Raw genomic sequence first — 21910 nt, 5'->3', positions numbered from 1 at the left:
ACTCGGGAAAATCCCGAAATCCGACGCTATGGTTTATAAATTATTATAAATAAATGCATATAGTCACGTCGCTTCGCGGGAAGCTACGGTTGAATATACGGACTAAGTGGTGATGGAAAATTATCACAGTTGTAATAGAAAAAAGTGGAGAAATATGAATGCGATCATCCGAATCGTGTCGCGGTTTCTCATTACAATGAAAATAGCAACTTTCAGAATGTGGAGAACTAGCGGAGCGTTTCCTGGTACAACCTGAAGTGTTCAATATTTTAAAAATGTCGGATAATTCATTCTCAGTCGATTTAAGAAAATAATCGAAAATAATCGATTTGGGCACGTGAGATCTACGAGAGACAGGCGAAATCCATTCGTTTGTAATGACCAACGCGTTCTATCAATTCCGTTCACTTTTCTTCCTGCGGTCAACGGTTCTCGTGGTGGCCATGAAGAGGATGAATTTTTGCGAATTGAAAAAGAAATTGTCAAACTTTAAACGTAAAATTTTTAACGTTCAAAAACCAGTGATCTTGTCGCAAATTGAGCTCATCTCGCTGTGAGCACATCAGAGTTCATAAAGACTCGTAAAAGCCATCAAGGCTTCTTCCTTGAAGTTGCTTTTCCCTCACGGACAAGCATTTACGTATCTCTGGCTCAGTTCATCTCCGTCGACCCCGCCTACTCGAATTCTCTTTCTGGAGGGTGTATCCTCATCGTCAGACGGCGACATAATAATTTGGAAAAAAAAAATAAGATAAAGAAAGCGAAATGAGGAGGAGGGGGAATTTTTTAAATACAAATAAGAGAGATGAGGACAAAATTGCAATAAAACAGCATCCATCATGTCGCATGTGTGAAAATAAAAGAACTATGAAAAAAAAAAACCGTGAATGCGGCACGAAGTGATAATGAAACAAAAAGAATGGGAATTTGTAAGAATTTCCATTTTAATATGCCAGGATACGTTGCAAATGGCGAATTGAAGTACAGATAAGACCTGGATTGGCATAACACATCAAATGATACACATATACGTGTACAATTGTGACTGTGTGCACCAGCACATCGCGTACGAGTGATCCGAGTTTATCCCGACTCCTTCGAAAAAAAAAAATACGAAGAGGAAGAAAGATGAGCATTTTTTTTTTTTTTTGGTTACTGTGTATATGTACGAAGTATACTCACGTCTCGCTCGATCCGGCAGCGTAAAGATGGTCGTGCGAGATAGCACTGGAGTTAATAACGGACAGCCGGATAGACGAAGGGAGCCAAGGCATACTCAACGTCAGATATGTGCAACATATTTTTCCACAAATTAAGAAAAAACATATTTTTATTTTTCGCGTTATTTCAATTACTAGACAGTCAGAAATATTCCAGAAAAATTAGGGAACTGTCTCTTTGCTCAGCGATTAGGGGAATCCACTGGGAAATTTTACGTGACAGTATCGGAATTTTTTACAATCGATTTCGTCAAAAATTAGGGAAAAAATTTTTCAGGAAAAATTCCGAAGAAATTCCGTAAAATCCATGAAAATCACAGGTCGCTCTGGAATTACGGAAAAAATAGGTAATTTTCGGTGAATATTTCCTTGAATGTGTCCGTTAAATTTCAGAGAGAAGATATTAGTGTTGAATTCCCGAAAAATAAATTCAAACACAGTTTTATCCCTAAATAAACTGATATTTATTCAAGGGATGGGGATGAATCTAGTAAATCGTTTGGAGATTTCCTAGTAATTTTATATCCTTGTGACTACTATGGGCTAAATAGTAAGGCCTCTGTTTATATATATGAGGGTGCAAGGAAATAGTAATAAAATAGTTTGGGTGAAGCCCCGGAATTACTCGAGGAAACCCCCACCAAATCAAGTAGTAAAATAAGATTTAAAAATTACTTAAAGTAATGAGGTATACAAAATTATTTTTTCCCCCCCATGGACACATTTTCCCAACCCCCGAGAGTCCAGCAGATTCTCACAATTTTAACCCACCAAAATTATTAATTTTATATATTTTTCCCTTCGAATTTCCCCAACACCGTTGGCTAATATTTATTAATAACATTTCTCCCCTCTCTCTTCTTCGTTCTTATCGATAACTCGGGTCTTCCCACTCCATCCACTTCCCGAGGTATGTCGAGAAGACGCAGGCAGTCATCAAGAAACTGCCTGGCGCCCAATAATATTGTTTAATTAGTAGATAAAATTAATTGTGGAAACCCGTTGAACCCGAACAGTCTTTAATGAAGTCCAGGCCGGATGTAGACCTTCTGACCATTCTTAAATAGTTATTGTCGGATTATATTGTCTCCTAGACGAATGTCGAACTCAAGATTTATTTAAAAAAGTCTCTCTCAAATTATAAACAATTTATAATAATATATAATAAATTTTTTAATGCTCCGTCAGCATAAGAACATGACAACGGAATAATATTCGACTTGATTTCTTTTAGCGTACGAGAAAAACCCTGAAAAAGAGGTTCTAACGTGATTATTTTTCTCGTTTTTGAAAGAAGGAAAAGGGGACTGTATAAAAGCGCAAAATAAAAACGAGAAAACCAGCAAAATATGGAGGATTGGTTGATTGTTTTGCGTTCAACCGCAGAGGCAATTCGACCGCGCGAAGAACAAGAGGCCTCTGAAGAGAACGAAATGGAGAAAGACCATCAGCGTTTAAAAGGATAAGAAGGAAGACGAGGAGGATGAAGGGCGAGAGGGAGAGAGAGGGAGGATAAAGGCGTACCGGAGTCTCGGACGCACATTATCATCGTTGAATCAAGGAATTTAATCGCTCTCGGTGCCTCTTATTTTCTTGTCGTAAATGCGACAGAGTGTTTTGTAACGAAGGAAAAAGAGTTTTTTTTTTCAATGGGGATTGATGAAAAATAAATCACTTTGTGCATTTAGGCTGGGGTGAAACCCAATCTAAACCCCACCCAGGCCAATCTATTTTTTTTTTTCATTATTGTCTACAGGGACTAAATATTAGTTTGAAAAATGCAGGTTTACTTTCAAAAAGGGCCAGCCAACGATTGTCGGTGGACTGTCGAGGAAAAAATTTAAATAGAATAATTGTAGGTCGATTACCACTTTCTGATAAGGGCTATCACGATCGTTTTTGAATTCCGATGCTGTCGGAATTAAAAAAAAAAAATCACGTATCATGCGAAGAAAATTTTCAGTTTTTCCCTTCGTTTTTTTTATTTCGACTTTTCGGCTGGCAGGAAGCGAAATAAAAAATATGAAAAAAATATAGTCCAATAAGGGGTGGAAAGACGAAAATTTTCTTTTTTTATTAATTAAAATCGGTTGAATGGTACGATAATTATGCCGGGAAACCCAGAAAAATTAGAAAAATCATATGTCTGTGGTGGATCATTCAAAAAATCTGAAAAAAATCAGGTGACAGGTTACCATGTCCCTTTATCACCCAAAAAATTGTCGTTAATTTTCGAGAAGGTCTGGGTCAACGACTGGTCAATTTGACATGGAATACCTCGAAAGTATTATTTTGTATCATAAAATTATCCAATTGTCTCAATTTTGTGGCTCACCATTTGCTTTCTCCATCTCTCCCTTACATGCACATGTATAAAGCACCTCGGTAAACGTAAATTGATCAGAGGTACTTTCATTAATTAGTCGACCAGACGGAGACAGAGGGAGACAGCAGGAGAAAGCAGAGAGAGAGAGAGAGAGAGAGATTCAGTGGATGGTGTTTGCTTTTATTTGCACCTCAGGCGATTCGATCGACTGCGTTCTCATTTATTTTTTACTTCTGGTATATACTTGAAGCTGGGTAAGGCGTTACGTGTCGCCGCCATGATATGTGATCCAGTGTATATAATTTCTCCAGTTGCGATGATTTCAGAACCAACGATATTCGTTCATTTTTCAAAATAGCAAATGTATTTTACATCGGGAGATAACTCGTTTCCCTATTACCTATTTTTACACACAATGTTAAGGAACTAAACCACTACATCATTTACTCAACTCGAAAGCTGTATCGAATAGAGTTATAGTGAAAGGTCAATGAGAGTGCATTACGTGCACGTAGTTGCACTCATAAAAAAAAATTGTCTACTTCAATCACGAAGATGGATCAATTTAGTCGTGATAAACGTATTACGTCATTTTTATTTCTCACCGAGAGGCAATGATCCAGTGCAAAAATATAATATGAGAATATATTTTTTACTTGATCCTAGACCGAGAGAAAAAATTAAAATTTTTATCGGGACCACATTGTGAGATAGAAATTTTTAAAAGATTTCTATCAATTTTTTATTTAACCTCAAATAAAAAATTATAGACCTTGAAATTTTATAGTGCTGTTTAGTCAATTTTACAAAGCTACATATAATTAATTTAAAAAATTACGGTATCGATAGGAATTTTAATGTGTGAGTAAAACACATTCTCGATTCTAGTACTCGGTACACTAATTTTTCAGACTTTTCTCTCCCCATAGTACATTCCCCTTTCAATATCTAAAAAATAATTATCTCAGATTAGAATAACGTCTATCAATCAAGCAACAGACGCTGTCACTGAACATTAATTACTGCAGCGATTTTTTATGATGAATTTTCTCATTAATATCGAAGTCTTGCGAATTCTCGTCATTCACGATACGTTAAATGTATATATTAAACATAAACGTTTCTCTATTATTTAGCGTGTTCATAATAAATATTATAATCGTGGGAAAATGACTTTCTTCATCGATATTAAAATTGAAAATCGAATACACTCAGTGAAGCATAGAATATACCTGCCTGACTCAAGCGTCTCCTTTCGCGTTTTTTAACAATAAAAAAATTGACGAATACCTAATAAATATATTATACAAAAATATAAGTTTAAAAGAAAAATAAGACGTGTCAAACGTCGAAAAATGTCAGTCCCACGTGGGCGGTTATTTACGTTCATTTGTTTTCCCACTTTCATTCTCCCCTTTCCTTCGCACTTTCTCTCCCCGCATCACCCAATACCGTCCCTCCTGCATTCGGATAACACGACGAAAAGGGACTGATTACGACCTGCAAATTAATTCTGCCCCGTCCGGACATCGCCACGTTTGCCGATCGTCGATCTGTCAAGTGAAAAAAACTGAAAAAAAAAATGTGAGAGAGAAAATAATCACGAGAGGATCACGAGGACGAACCGACGATTCCCAGGATTTTCTTCCTCAACTCGATCACCCTAACATAGACAAACCCATCATTCACCGATAAACCCTGTCATTTTCCATCCCCTGTGCACCACAAATTTTGTTAATTGATCCGGCAAAAATCACGGGGATGATAATATATAAAAAGTAATTTGATGTCTCATTAAGAGAATTTCTGAGAAAGACACGGGGGATATGAAGTGGAATGGAGGGAAACTCGATCGTCCTCTACACAGCAACAGACATAATACTCACGATGCAGCAGCATCAGCAGCAGCTGTGCAGAGAAACAGAAACGTGGAATTGGAGACCTGCATCAGTCGCGTGTGTGGCTCTCACAGCAACTTGAAGAGAATGAGAGAGAAGAAAAAGAAAAAAAAAAATAAATAAAAATTTCACCAATAAGAATCTTTATCCGTGTTTGGCTCCCGGTGTTTTCTGCCACTGGTGGGTCTCCCTCAAGATTACAAACAGCTTTCTTCGCGCTCAGTCTCGCTCAAGCACTAATTAACATTTACATTAATTAACATAAATACCAGGAGTCCGCCATTCAGACTTCTCTGCACCCTAGAGTAGATCCTAGTGTCGGTCACCAAAGCAGACCTCCCTTGCATCGACTGCGCCAATAATTGACCCCAAATGTCTATTGACTTTCAACAATCGATATTGAAAATGGCCGAAAATAAATTGTCGGCCGAATCAACAGCGAATCGAGGGAGAAGAAAAGACGAGACCTCAGAGGTGAATTAATTTCCATAGATCTGTAGCACGACAGAGTGAAGAAACAAACAACAGAGCTCATTAGCCTACAGCGTCGCTAATGAAAGCTCGTTACTTGAGCATAGGCACATGCTTCCCCTAAAAAAAGTCCAAATAAACGTGAAAAAACAACAAAAAAATCCCCACATCCTGAAAAAATAAAGAAAAAAAAATGAAGAAAAATGTTACTTCTCACAAGTTGAACGTGAGTGAGGCACGTTACAATCCGCCCCCACAATATGGCACCTATGAGCTCAACTTGGCTGGCAGTGTACTTTGTAGGATAACGCGAGAGAGCGGCAGCTTTTCTGTCTCTTATCTCGTTTTGCTGATCCAAGTGGATAGGGTGTGAGGTACAAGCCACTTGGATTTCAAACCGTAAAATGGAACGTGACCATCGCAAATTTATATATGGAACATCTTGCTCTGGTTTTCTGTCAATACATAAATCAGGGAGTACACGATTCGAAATTAGTAACAACAATATTAAAGAAGAAAATCACATCTCATCCATTTTCCGTTGGTGGATCTAGATTTTTCGTGAAAATGGACAAAATTTAGGAGTTTCTGGGGTTCGACATTGGTAGAACGGATTAATTATCATTAACAAATGAATTTTTGTTGTAAGTTAGAGCCTAATCGGTTTCCCGAAGTGTTCAGTTATTAATAATTAATAAATGAAGGTTTGATAAACCTTTTTTGACTAGAAATTTACCATTCGTCAATTATTAACGAACCTTCATTTGGTCATTTTCATCAGTCCATTGATAGAACAGATTAATTAATATTAATAAATAGATTTTGATTGTAGGTTAACTCCTATTCGACTCCCCGAAGTGATCCTAACCTACCCCCAAATCCATTCCTCTCCAATCACCAATCCCCCCAATCACTCCACCACACCATGAACTATTGATATTAATGAATCTCGCTCGAATACTGTTAACACATTAATCATCCCCGCAAAATTGTTTCCCATAATAATCTTTTTTTTTTCATTCATACCCGAGAATGCACATATCAGCTAAATTAAAAGTACCCACAGGGGTGGAAGCACAAGGGATAAAAAGGTATCAGTATAAGCGCATTCTGGGCTCGCACAACTCCTGAAGAGCTAATCAGTCGGACATAATTGATCTCACTTGTGATCTTGAGATTTGAAAAAGATCTCGAACATAGTGAGGCTCGAACCAATAATTATTGTTAATACCGGTACCCGGGTAACAGCCTTCCTCCTCCTTCTCCCCCTCACGTTCCACAGTTTCATGGGCTTGTCCACTGATATAACCAAATACGTTGATACGGAATTTCATACGGTGCTTCAATAATATTTAGCAATTTGCCATTTTTTTAATTCTCATAATATCAGACTGATATTCTCGCTCGTCGGAGGATGTCGAAGTCAGGTGAAAGGAGATTGACATTCCTCGCTGGAGGTGGAGGGGTTTTTTTTTTATTGGAAAAAATATTGAGATAAAGAGAAGGAATATAAAAAGTGTAAATAGGCTGAAGATTTTCCGAGCGGTTCACTTCTCGCGCCGTAATGATCCAGGGCGTATCCACCTATAGCCGTAAACTATCGCCAAAGAATTTACGAGGCTAGGTGGTTTAGGTTAGCCTGGGTCAGTGGCTTCACGCTCTCTTCCCTGCTTTTTCCTCTATGTATAATTTTACAACCACTCAAGTGAGTGGCTAGCGTTACTCCACGTCTATACGCATCTGCACATTTTTTTATTTATTTATTATTTTTCCACCAGTGCTGATAACTACCGCTCACTCATTCACACTGACGATAACAATCATTAGAACTGTTGGTGAATAAATCACACTATACGTTATATTAATATTTAACGTAATTCGTTGCAACGTGTAATTAAATAATTGCTTCCCCGCAGCCCTTCAGTCAGTGAATTGCAAGCGATTGTTTATAATACACATGTTGTACTTCCTATACATACAACAGTAAATAGGACAATGGACAATTTGTCCCCTGTTAATCGGCGATATTTTACATATCATTTAGTGTCTCGTGTTGTGGATTTATTTTAATATTCAGCTGCGAAGATTGAGGGGATGTTGGACCTCGCAAGGGGGTTCATACTTCAGTGTTGGGGATGGAAATAGCCATTGTAAAACATCCCCCTAACCTCCCCCGAAATCTATTGTTTATCCAATATTTTTATCGTATTTTACAAAACAACAATTTTGCCAATCATATTTATTGTGTACAAATTCCCGAAATTTTCGTTCGAAAATTCGCTGTAAATTCTTGTCAAAAAAATATTTAGCTGTCAAAATGACATATTTCTGTCAGTGCAAAGAGTGGAAATATTTTCACCGGAAATTTCTTCGAGGATAACCTTAACCTCCAGGGAGAGACTAAAATTAATAAAATATAAGGCATGATATTAAATTGGAAAATCACGAAAGTAGCGCAGGGTGGTTAAGGGGATGAGGGGTAAGGGGGTAGACGGATACTAAGTATATATAGGAGATCAAAATTACCCATCGAGAATCTTCTCCGCTACCAATCAGCACTGAGATAATTAAACGAAGAGTGAATATAGATATATTTTCAAGGAATGGCGGAAAGAGATGAACGGTAGGATCGACACTGTAAGGGTGAAAGAGAAGGGAAAGTGGAGGGAGGAGGCGTGGCTCACAAACCAGTGGAATGATGGAAGCTGCGAAGCGGCAAAGCCCAAAGCAACAGGACAACGCAATATAAAAGAGAAGAAAAAATGATAATGGAAAGGACACGGATTGTGATCCTACAGGTGAAGAGGGAGGAAGAGAGGGAGAAAAAAAAATAGGGATGATTGAATTATAGACGAGAACGATTTGTATACGACTATGTTAATGGACAATGAACATGTAATGATATGGAAATAGACAGAAATTTTTTAAATCTATTTTTAAAGTGATTACTATTATCCTCATTTCACTTTTTACTATGGGGTAATTTACACTGTCAATAGGACGAGTTAAAAAATACTAAAATTGTTTGTTTATCGTAAATCCAACTGCGGGAATATTCATATAGTTTGCTCTATAATGACTCTTGTCTCGTCCTATTTACATATTTCTTCGATTATTTAAAAATATTTCACATCTGGGGATTTTTGGGTACCGTAGTTTCGATCGATCGCGTTCGTAGTTCGCGCGGTAATTGTTATCTTCAATGAAAAATTGATAAATTGACGATCTCGAAGATTGAAGTACGCAAGTTTTTTCGGTTCCTTGAAACATCAGGACTACACATTCCCCCCACCCCCCTCTATCGGCATTCTTTCATCGTGATATATATCTACCCTTTTTCTCGCCTCGTCGCTCACCGCGATAAACACTTGTTTCAACTTTGGATACAAATTGTGCGTGTAACTTGCTTGGCATTAGTCTGGCCGATCTAGTTTTCAGAAGCATGACTACGATTCATGGCAGGTTATACATGCATGCTCGGTACAAACCAGTATGCCCCTGTGGACTGTGTAATTAGTTGCGTTAAGGATGGAGAGCAGAACACTAATGAAATAAAATAAGGACTGACATAGTCGAGGAATAAAATTGAATGGATAAACAATTCAATGGAGTGGGAATGAAAAATTGGGATTTTACGTCGATTGATTGGAAAGCTCTTGATACAATTCTGCAAAAAAAAATTTGAACTGATAGAAAAATTAATTTTATGGAGAGAATTTTATTTGGAGTTAAAAATTTTCAACGAAAAGTCACTCTACAATGAACGCTGAGATAAATTTAATTAAAAGAACTAGAACTTCTCTGGAATCGAAGTTCCTCCAATTTATCGTAATAACAAGAGCATTTAATTTATTGCGAATTCCAAAATTCCCTTTTTCTGAAAATTATTTTGTACACTGGAGAACCAAAATTATTCTTATCATCAAATACGTGATATAGTCATCAACAATAGTCTCTGTTATTCCCAAGTTAATGATTATTGAACGGCGAAATTCCTACGGCTAATCAGAGAGGATATTGTTGCTCGGAAAAATTATAAAAATTATAATGCACACGCAGGTGAAGATGTGCGTGGACTGACTATTCGTCGTGCGTACTACGCGAAAACCGGTCGTGTCGTGTGTGTGATGCCAGGGCAAGTCAATTAGGTAAGCCGCCGCCACCAGAGACGGTTTATAACAGCGGAGGTGGAATATCGCCGTTTGTGAAACGTCGACCACTTTTTCAAAACGGCGCCCGAGATAAAGCAAATGACACACACGTTTGTACGTGTCTCTTCGACACTTCTCCCTCCTGCTTTTCTTTCAATTCCCCAATTTAATTTTATCATCGAGTTATTTCTTAATGTAAAGTAGAAACCGTTCCCTTTCAACCGAAAAAAAAAAAAATTAAAAATCATCTTTTGTTGTTAGAGTCTTTGAAACTAAATCCCTTCAAAACAAACATATAATGTTATATATACATTATATACATGTAATATCAGTAGGAAAGTCGTAAAATGACAAAAGTTGACGAATCGCTGAATCGCATTTTTATGCAAAATCTCCGAATCTAATGAAGTTAATTAAATTTTTATGATAATATTGTTTGAGGGCAGGGTAAATTAGGGGTAAATCAACTATATACCCCCTGCAATTATTATTCTCCGTTTCAAACAAACATTTATCATATGACTCGATTTCCTCCGAAAAAAAATTCTAATTTAAATTTTGTAATCTCCCCTCCACTTCAAGATATTCATCAAAAAATGGTCGCCTGTCACGCGAGACTTATCTCATTTTGCCACTTCGCCACTGATATATAATATATTAATATTACAATATTATACGACGCGCCTCGTACGCTAATAAAAAATATCCACCGACGAATGAGGTTTTCTATCTCGTTATCATTGTTCATTGGCTTGAAAATATGTGTAAGCAGAAGGAGAGAAGAAATAAACCGATGGCAGGAGAGAGCGGATAATCTGGCATCGGGGCCTGAGGCCCTCTACCCGTACACCATCCGGCTTCCGTGCGCTATTCGCCACCTTTGTCTTTCTCTTTCTCCCTCTCTCCATCACTTTGGCTTCTTTTCAGGTGTTATCATATATACAACCTCGAATGAAGGTGAAGAGAAGATTGTGTGGCGCGCGTGGTATTTTTCGACGGATGCATGGGAGAGCCGTTTAAATTTTGATCGATCAATCTGTATCAGAGGGATTAATCAATACGTCTTTCGTTATGTCAAATTTTATTCCCCCCCCCCCGCTCCCCAATCGTACAATCTTCATTGAAAAAAATTTACCGGCTCCATTGTTAATAATTACATTTTATTTCGTCATCTTCGGAGAATGATGATGATAACTTTACATAGGATTGAGCGAGAGATGTGGAAGAATGAAAATTATACTACCAAAACTAAAATTATCTGCCCTTAATGACGCCCGTTTAACCGACGACCGAGGGCTTAATTTTTTTTTTTTTTTTTATCCTGTACTACGCAACATACTACTTTCTCTCACCCCTTATTTTATATTATATCCTTTCTTCATTATTATGATGAGGTTTGTATTATATCCCAACTTGGAAAACGAGTAAAAAACCAATCTCATGTTTAATGAGTCCCTAATTTTGAGGATCAAAATTCCCTACCGTATGATACAACCACTTTGGCCTTTGGTTTTTGGGCTTTTTGATGCAGCAATTTGTTTCAGGATTTCCTCAATTCTCTCCGCGTGGATCGGAGATTTTTTTATTTTTCAACTTGAAGATAACGAAGTCGCGGTAGTCGAGGGGGAGATGTGTATTTAGGGGGTGATTTTACGCGATAATGAATTCTTGAGAAAATGGGGGGAAATTTGGTGGTGGGGATGTGGGTTATGGGAAGAACTGTTGGATTTTTGTTGGTCCAGTGGGTGTCCTTGTAAAATATTCTCTAAAAGGACCACCGACAGGGCAACGAAGAGAAATAAACCCTCAGTGGACTGATTAATAGTCTCTATTACGAACCGGTAGGGCCCCTCGGGCCTCGATGACAGATCGAGAATACCGGGAGGAAAGAGGAAAGAAAATGTCCAATTCACACCAACATCACATGATTAACAGCCTCATCAAATGATTCTCCCTTAAATACAATTATTTTCCCCTTGAATATTAATCGATATTTGAAATCGGAATTTTTTACTTGAAATTTTAATTATCGTAATGAACATTTCCCAGGGTAATGCGCAGGGCCTGCGCAGTTGTGTCTGTTGTATTTTTTTTAAATTTCATTTCAGTAGTCGGTGGGCAATATCGTCCCAAATGACACAACGGAAGGATGAAAAACGACATGATTTTCTTGGAAGGTCGAGAGAATAAAAAAATAAATAGCTCTCTATAAGGCTCGAGTCGAAAAAAATAAAAGAGTGGGGGTTCACTGGGCCCTGTAATTTCGGTCCCGATAATGGCTCCGTCCACAATTAGACCTTCCTGCATCCTTTCTTTGGCCTTTAAACCGAAGACAGAATGAAAAATATTTGTTCTTCCTGTCCTTTTTTCCCACAGCGAGGGAACACATTCGAGGTAGTTTTGGGGTATAATTTCATGGACAAGAAATGAAATTTCAAAACAATCATGATATTCCAAATTCGAGATTCGTCCAAGTACAAGCTGATTGATTTTCACTCCCTTCTGACAAATTAGTCAGTTTATCAGTTTAAAAAATCGTTCAACTATCAGGAGACATCATAGAGGACTAACAAATATAATGTACTTTCCTCACTTTATTTAACACCTTCTAAATCTTAACTTTGTTAATGCCAATCAACTGATAAATTATTTCTAATGATCGGAGATCTCTTGCCACGAGAAACCAAATTAAGTGGTGATTTTTAAAAGCATTTTTGCTGTGATAGAACTATTTATTGCTCCCTAACGAAATTTGTTGACTATTAACGAATAGTAGAGTTGGATATGAACAAATAAATATTCATTAATTGTTAACGAACGGATCATTTGATTAACAATCGTCCACTACTAATGGATGAACGTTTGGTGAAACCAAATCGACGCATAATCCCGTAATTTTTAATAACAATTTCGCTCCCTCAGTGCAGAAATTACAGTCAATCTTCTCGATTCAAAGTTCCCTGGAAGACTCAATGACGTAAGATGTCGAGGCACACCCTGAGGGACTGTTCAACTGCTAATTCGTGCTGTGGACATAACCCACTCGTTAACGAGCTCTCAACGACTCAGGCGACTATTCTGCCTGTGAGGGGTAAAAGAGTTGAATAAAATTCGTTGACTTTCGAGAAAGAGACGCGAAAACAATTCAACGTAATAAATAAATAAATAGTTGTGCGCAAATTAGGGCAGTACAGTTTCTACCGGAAATGGAGAACTTCACCGCCATTTTCATGGTGTCGTGTCAATAGAAATTTCCAGGTAAATTAGTGAAAAATATCGTTGACTGTGTGGCTTATTTGATAGTGGAAGAGATTTACGGCGGATGGAGAGGAGAAAAGGTGTTGATGAAAAAGAAAAAAAAAACCTGGGTATTTTTTTGAGGTCATTCTTGGGCGGTGAGGGTCTATCCACCTCGAAGCCGGGAGGGCACAGGCACTATCCATCAGGTCGTTTTTTTTTTTTCTGTAGAACCGCAGGGGCACTTTTTCTTCACGATGATATTCCTTTCCTGCCTCTATTCCACATGAAAGAATAGAGCGTTTCTTATTCCCATTCCGTTCTACCTAGTCTTCCGGAACTGGAATTTAGTTTTCGAGTCTCTCTATTTTCTTTCAACAGTCATTATTCATTTCTATCACATCCCAGTTCACGGTTTACCAAAATCAAGGTCATTAATTGCAGTGGAGTAATGTTAGGTAAGAAAATGGATAAGTGAATATCGAGAATAAATCCGATGATCGCAATCAGTTCTCAGTAAATAATCGTGAAAATTGAGGAATTATAATTGAATATACCTGCTCCTGGGTCTTTTAAAATATTAATTATGTATGGCCGACGTTACCTACAACTTGTGATGCACACGCATGTTCCTGAATTATAAATAGCTAATATTTCCTCGCCCATCCCCTTCTGCGCCGAAGATCTTCCTTCCATTCTACACTAGCTCTTGAATAAAATCTTAAAATCTATCCTTCATTGACTTGGATTTATTAGAAAAAGCGTTTGAATTTTTTGGAAAAAGTGTCTGGATTTTTCGGAACAAACGTCTAGATTTTTTGAAAAAAAATTTGAACAGAACATGTTCACGGATTTCGCGAATCCCGAACTGTATTTCGCTAAACAAAACTCATTTATCTATTGAACCTCGATATTTTTCATGGATCGATTTTGTGAGCATTGTAATCGAGCTGAATATCGAGCATTGTGACCTCTCACTCGACCTGAGACGCTCCCGCATGAACGACGACCTCAACCACCTTGGCATCGACCTCAGCCCCGAAGAGGACTATCTCGATTGTCCATACAGCACAACTCTTCGCTCCCGGATTTATTTAATTAGCTTCGACGTTAAGAGCGGATACACGACGGTAGGAGAAAAATACTTTGAAGCTACCTCGACGTTTTGTCAATGATCTCGACTCCTCTAAGAGACCGAATTATTTATTATAAATTAATGAATTTGGGTCATACGTTGAAATCCATTGGTTTTCCCAAACGTTCATTCGTTAATCGCCAACGAACATCCAATTAATAAACATTATTTGCATTAAATTTCCCGAGTCGTTAACCATTATCGAATGTTCATTCGGTCACATCGAACATAAACATTCGATAATAGTTAGTAATGTCGTCATTATTACTCAATAATTAATGAATGTTTAATTGATAAAACTTGTTTGAATTGAATTTTATAATTCGTTAACTGCTAAACAATTTTCATTTGGTCATATTGAACTTGACTAACCGCTAATAGTTAAGAATATGTATAATCACTATTCGTTAATAGTTAACGAATTTTATTGGGAGTAAATCAATTTCGTTTGCGACCAAAATTGTAAAAAAAAATGTAAATAAACCAAAAAAAATTGGTTTAAATCTCGGAAATTCTAACGGAAATGACACGAAATTTTCGGGCATATCTAATAGTGGCACTCTGTCTCTGTCTCTCTTTTCTCTGTCTCCTTCTCGCATACAACAAAGTTACTATTGCATGTACAGTCGCAACTTTGCCGAGTTCCCATGGCTCTCTCGGGAATGGCTATGCATGTATGTCCGGTGTGCGATTTCCTAATTGGAATATAAATCTCGATTAGCGAAGCTTCTCTCACCCTCGTGGTAAATGAGGGTTTATACGCGCCCGTGAAACACCCTCCCTTTTACATTTGTTTAAATATATTGTTAAATGAAGGGTCGGACTTTTTGGAATGTTGAAAAAATATGAGCGATTGCATTTTATTGAGAAAGACGTTGGTGAAAGCATTTCTCGCGACTCTAAATTATTTAATAGATAGAATTATAATCACAGGATTGCACCCGCACCGTCGCAGTGAGAGAGGGGGGCGCGAGCGAACCGAGCGAGGGTAGGGGAGGGGGAAGCCCCTCCTGGGAGTGTTGAGCGAGGTGAGCAGGGGGCGGAGCCCCCTAGTAAAAAATTGACTGACATAAGCGAATAAATAAAATACCCTCTCTCATAGTTTATGTCTTACACATTACTAGAGCATATTAACAACCCTAAACTAATCCTACCCTTGGATATAGAGCAACAGTTTCTTTACCCTCGTAAATTTACCCCATAAGTCTCATCTCCGGTACGACTATCACTCCAGTTTCACCGCTGACTTCCACCTTTGAAAATACGTCATCACCAACATCCTGAAGCAGGACTGAACTCCCACCCCTTGGATTGCCACCCCTAGTCTGGCCTAAGAAAACGGTCGAAGAAACCCTCGAAAAGGTTCATTTCTTTTGTCATTTTCCCTCTGGGTTACGATTGCGCTGATGAAAAATTTCTATGACTTCCCATGATAGGTCGAGACTATCGAGGGTGGCAAATGAAGGATGTAGATACACTCTGATGTCGCCGGCCTCCTCCAATCCTGTTCCACGTCCTCCCATCTACCTTCTGGCTTTTATTTCACTGGCTGATTATTTAGGCAGAGAATGTTTAATCGAAGCATTGTATCGGTGGCCCCACTCCCTTCATTCCCCAATGCCATTTATTCATCCTCTCAGTCTTTCTCATCCATACGTTTATATATACAAAGAGAGGATACAAAATTCCCTCTCTCCCTGCCACACTGTCCTCTCGGTTACTCTCATCTCTTCTCCTCTACCTCTTATATTTATTCGTTTATTTTCTGGTGGCTGATACCTCATTACCGCGACAGATCCATCGATAAGCGTACTGTTCTTGGAAACACACAATGCGCCCCTCCTTCAGTGTATACATGTATACAGACAAAGACAAGTAGAAAGAACTGTCTTTTGTCAGCCCTCTTTCCATCCCCCTCTCTCTCTCTCGCTCTATCTCTTGCTTTTTAGGGCCTTGTCCCGACAGTTCACCTTATTATTCGTTTATCCATTTATATATTATATTGTTGTATTCGTCGGTGCGATTGTCCGTGTGAATCCGTGTGATTGCACCCAAATTTTGGGGGAAAATTCGAATTGTTAATAATTTCGTGGGGGATGTAGGCGATTTTTTTATCGGCAGGAATTCCCGCAACATCATGCATATTACACATTCTCGCCACAACGGCAGCCAGTGGTCGACCGACGTTCGTGGAGTATTTCAGCGAAGACGTGAGCTACCACTCGATTACAATGTTGAGATAAGTCAATCCCAAATTCAGTATAAGTATTATATATATATGTGTATGCGATAGTCCGTTGTCTTGGGAACGAAATGATGAGGTGATGGGTCGTTGTCATTAGGTAGATTGATAATTACAGAATTAGCACTGGGTTTGATCGCTTGATCTTCAGTTCAGTAGTGAAGTGGGAAAATGAGATGAGTTTACTCATCTCGGAGTCTAGTTTTCGAGGAATAACTCCGAAACTAAGGGAGATAGCAAAATTTTTGTAATTACAATTATTGTAGCTCTCAATTAGCTCCACAAAAAAGGTTCTCATAACATTTTTTGTATCTTCCCCAGATCACGAGATATTCACCAAAAATTGGGATGACAGTCAAAAGTGAGTGATCTCAGTTTACCACTTGGTTACTAACATATCGCGTGGTAATTAAGAGGAATTGGATAATTTGTTGGAGTAAGTTAATTAATTGTCATGAAGAGGTAGAGTAGTACAGCTAGAAATTAGGGCCTTCAACCCAGCTATTGTCGAATTAATAAAATTAGAACCTGAAGACAACGTAATTATTGGAAAAAAAATGCGAATAGACTTGAACCTATGAAAAAATATGAATCATCTGGTCAATTTAAATCCCTCTGGTCTCCCCAAACTATATATTTCATTGTCAAGCCGACTAGTTAGTATTCATGTCTCGCAAACGGCAGAGAATGGTTGAGACCTTAAACTTTGTTTTCATTCTCATTTGAAGTACATCCTTAATCTCCAGTATTTTTTGGTTATACTATATAAGCACCAAAGAGACATTAGAATTCTCAGCGGTTATGTGCAACAAACGTATATATTGTCTCCATATATCCCGTTTCAAGATTGAGATAGCACTGGAGAAGGCTTAGAAGTTGTTTTTCTCTCTCCCTCAACCCTCTTTTTCAACTGTGAGTTGACCACGAGACAGAAGACCATTTATCACCCCTAAGTATACCACATCAGGACAGCACCAAACATCCGGGCATGCTCACCATGAAATCGTGATTCGTAGGTTTGCATCATATAGATGGATACATAACGTCAACCTTCATGTGCTCACGAAAAAAAAATATTTAAAATATTTATATCAAGTACATTTTACACTTGATTTAAGTACATACGTTATGTATTTTATATTCTATTTCCAATGCTGATATCGATGAAAAATTGATCTTCTGACGATTCCAATATTTATTATAATATTATTGTACGCTAATAGGGGAGACAGAGGGTGTTGATTAATTGATAGATGTTATCCTAATCAATTAAATTGTTTTTTAAATATTGAAAATCGAATGCACTCGGAGGGAAAAGCCTGAGAATTTTCGTTGTGTGATTCCGGCCCAATGGTAAGGCCCAATAATATACACTGACCTAGATAGGGATTTTTATAAGATGTCTATCAATTTTTTATTGAGCCTCAAATAGAAAATGATAGACCTTCAAATTTTATGGTGCTGTTCAGTCAATTTTACGGACACGTATCATGAATCACAAAAATTATTACAAAGTTTATGGTATTGATAGGAATTTTTATGTGTGAGTAAAACACATTCCAGTATTCTAACATTTTGCACAACGATTTTAGTGTCCGGTACAGTAATTTTTTACAGACTTTTCTCTCCGCGCGGTGCAGTAATTTTTCGCAGACTTTTCTCTCCGCGCGGTACAGTAATTTTTCACTTTTCGATCTGTGGCCCAGGACCAACCCCAAAAATTCGATTCCAATCAATTTATCAACTTTGTAGATAAGCGATAGTGACAAAAAACAATCTGTACTCTCGAAATGATAAAAATGATAAAAATTTGGGATCAAAGATATCGATTAACGCCAGCGCATCGGAAGCTGGAAAATCCATTTCTCTTTGTCGCTTGTCTCGAAGTAAAATAACAAAATAAAAATCGCAAAGCCTTCAAGGAAATGAGGAAGGAAGGGAGGAAGGGAGAGCGAGTGAGGAGGAGAGAAACTGGTAATTTAGGGACCGAAAGGGAAAAGGTAAAACGAAGGGTGACAGCTCAAAGGGCGAGGCAAAAAGAGGAAAGGATAAGCGATAGCCGAAACAAATGCAAAGAGGGCCCTACGGGACAGCACCAAGTGCTCCTCCGCCCTCTTGCAAAATCTCGTCTTATTCGCATCGTCAACACCCGCCCTCTCCTTCCTCCTCTCCTTTCCTCACATTATTCCCGCGGCATTTCGAGATCCTGTCGTCCTCCTGGCACCGCCTTAAGTACATTCACTGTCGTTCCATCGAATCACCGATAGGCTTCATACTATATACTCGTTCCTTATCACATATATCTCAACACTACAATTGATTACATTGCAAACCAGCCCAGTACTTTCCACCGAAATCCCTATAAAAGTTACCAGATTTTTCTCTCCGCACAGACTCTAGTCATTTCCTGTTTAATTACTCTCTTTCATTCCGGTGATTTGATTTTTTCTTCTTCACCCACTTGTTTTTCTTTTCTTTTATAAAAACTGAAAAGACACATCGAGAGCCCTTATTTTAACATTCGAGACTTTAGGTTGACGGTGGAACACCCAAACACGAATTCTTCAAGTTGCACGAGGGCGTTTGTGCTCGCCTTTTTCGGCCTCAACGTTGTTCCCCACCTCCAAATCCTCTTGGCTGGGTAGAATCAGATATTACGTATGCAACGTCCAGAACGAACCATTGGGAGAGAACCGGCAGGAGGAAAGAAAGACGAAGGACGAAAGCCCGTGCCTTGTTCTCCTCGTTGTTTCCACCGAGACTGTGACTCTTCCCGGTGGACAGCCAGGCCAGCCATCGGCCAGATCGAGATACCTCTTTTCATGTACCCAACAACAACCGATTCAAAGACTGTCCAAATATTTTCGTATTTTTTTTTCCTTCATTTTTTCATTCCCTCCTTCGTCCTAACTTTTATGGACCATATTACCCATCATGTTTAGGACTAAACCAATGAACAACGTCACTACTACATAGGTAAAAGGGATTAGTTATGATTAATTAATGATTATTGATTTTTAGGGTTTTTTGATGGCATCAAACGTTCATTCGATAATTGTTAACGAGTGTATATTTAATTAATATTGATTAATGGACTATATTCAACTATACATTGATAGACGGGTTCACCTGGTCGAAACGACATTCGTTAACTATTAATGAATTGTAGAGTGGAATGTAAACAAATGAATATTTTTTAATAGTTAACGAATTTAGTTTGGAATGAATAAATTGTTCTATCAGTGGTGAAGTCATCAATTGATTGATTAAGTATCGATTGCATAATTCGGTAGAAAGTATTTGGCTACGAAAAATTGTAATATTGTAATCAACCCGCCCCCCTTGCAAAATCCTACTATTATCCGGTTGAAATAAAAAACTATGAGAAGTCAATGACGATGCAATTCAAGGGACACGATACAGGCGTTTCAATTTCTGCAGGAGGTGATCACAAATGCAACATGCGAGGAAAAGTATCTTGCACCTCAGTGATATCATCAAAGTCGTCCCTCTCACTGTTCCTCACATATCCTAATCTATTCCATCCATTCACTCCTGCGAATGATTCAGTAAAATCACAAATATTGACTTCAATTTTGTTGCAATTTCCCGAGGATTTCCTTCAACGAATCCCAAAAATATTTTATTCCCCTGATAAAATGTTTATTAAAACCCCAGATTTATTACTCGATGAACTAATAAAAACGGTACAACCACAAGATAACTCGTATTACATTTAATTACCCATGATAAATTAATAGTTAACGCTTATTCACATCTCGTACGTGCTATAGTCCGTTTTTCTCGAGAATGTACGCCTACTCCTCTTCGATTTTCCTCAGTACTTTCCTCAGGTATTGATTCTCCGTTATACATGCAGCGCTACTATTTCTTTCAGCTCGACTATGCGCGTGTTTCTACGACTATTTACTGCATTTCCATGCAAATATCTGGCGATACTCTGTAGCCATTGAACTTCTGGAGAGTTGAAAACAAGTTATTTCTGTTTCTTCATTTGCTCTCCTACAAAACAGTCCAAGAAATGAAGCCCTCATTTTTGCGAGTTAATTACTCTAGTAACACGGAAACTAATGAGTAGTAGAGATTACTACACAAACGAAGACTTCATCATAAAAATAGTAAATGATTTCCTGACGAATTACTATGGAACTTTGTACCATTATGAATGTCGTAAATGTAACTATTCGCTCATGGGGCCATTACTATACTCGATATAGTGACAACTATTAACTACAGTCTTTATTATTATGTTTTATAGTAAACATCACTATACGAAATGGTATTTTTTACTCTTTTGATCCCATTACTATTGAGTCTTACTATATTCAATGGTAACCATCACTAGAGTACATAGTAATCAGTACTATAACATAGTTATAGTAGTCAACATAGTTATAGTAATGTTATTAGTACATTTAGTTACACTTCTGTAACATAGTAGTGCACCCTAAATTATAGTAATTCCTACCAGACCCGAATATTCCCATAGTTCTCTCCACTATCGCTCTCTTCTCCGCACATGTCATTGTTTATTGAATTTTCAACGAGTAACTATATAAACGGAAAGGAATAAATGAAAGTGAAATATAAATCCACTGCAGGGAGTGAGTTGCTAAAGGTTGATGAGGATACGTGGTCAACGGCGGTGTATAGCATTGCATAGTGGAGTTAATAAACCGCACGGGGTCGACCCACCTCCCCTCCCTCAACCCCTCACCCACACTCGATCCCCTATCCACCTCACCGTGTACCGCCATTCTCCCTATATTCTCATCATACATGCCTCTCACTCACATTTACCCCTTTCTCACTCACACCCCTGATCTACGAACAGTAAACCGCAACTATATTTCTCCATCTTACTCTTGTACATGTGAACGTTAATATTTTCTGATGCTTCTTGCGGCCAATGTGAAAGACCACAGACAGAGAAGAGTGTTCAGACTGGACACCCGCAAATTATTTACCCCTGGGACCGGTGAAATCTCATTTGATATCTTACCCTCTTGGTTTTCTTGAAAAAAAATTGCCACTTTCTGGGTTTTTTTTATTACTGAGTATTTTGAATTTATGATGCTTGAGACGGGTAGAAGATATTGCTTGGGTATTTGATGATATTGAGGGGGGTGGGGGGGTAAAGAAAAAATGTTGTTAATGGATCGGTATTGGAAGACAATAATATCTTGGAATTTAATGGTACGCGAAAATA

At 38.0% G+C, this 21910-nt stretch overlaps 1 protein-coding gene across 1 annotated transcript in view; it reads right to left on the bottom strand.

The window, feature by feature from the left end:
• Ds (dachsous) overlaps positions 1–21910 on the bottom strand; it is a 94129-nt gene that overhangs the window by 53988 nt on the left and 18231 nt on the right. The window lies entirely within an intron of this gene.

The sequence above is a fragment of the Diachasmimorpha longicaudata genome, chromosome 14 (assembly GCF_034640455.1).
Source record: "Diachasmimorpha longicaudata isolate KC_UGA_2023 chromosome 14, iyDiaLong2, whole genome shotgun sequence".
In the NCBI taxonomy this organism is placed as follows: domain Eukaryota; kingdom Metazoa; phylum Arthropoda; class Insecta; order Hymenoptera; family Braconidae; genus Diachasmimorpha; species Diachasmimorpha longicaudata.
The sequence above is the reverse complement of the archived record's forward strand: the minus strand, read 5'-3'. Positions and strand labels throughout refer to the sequence as shown.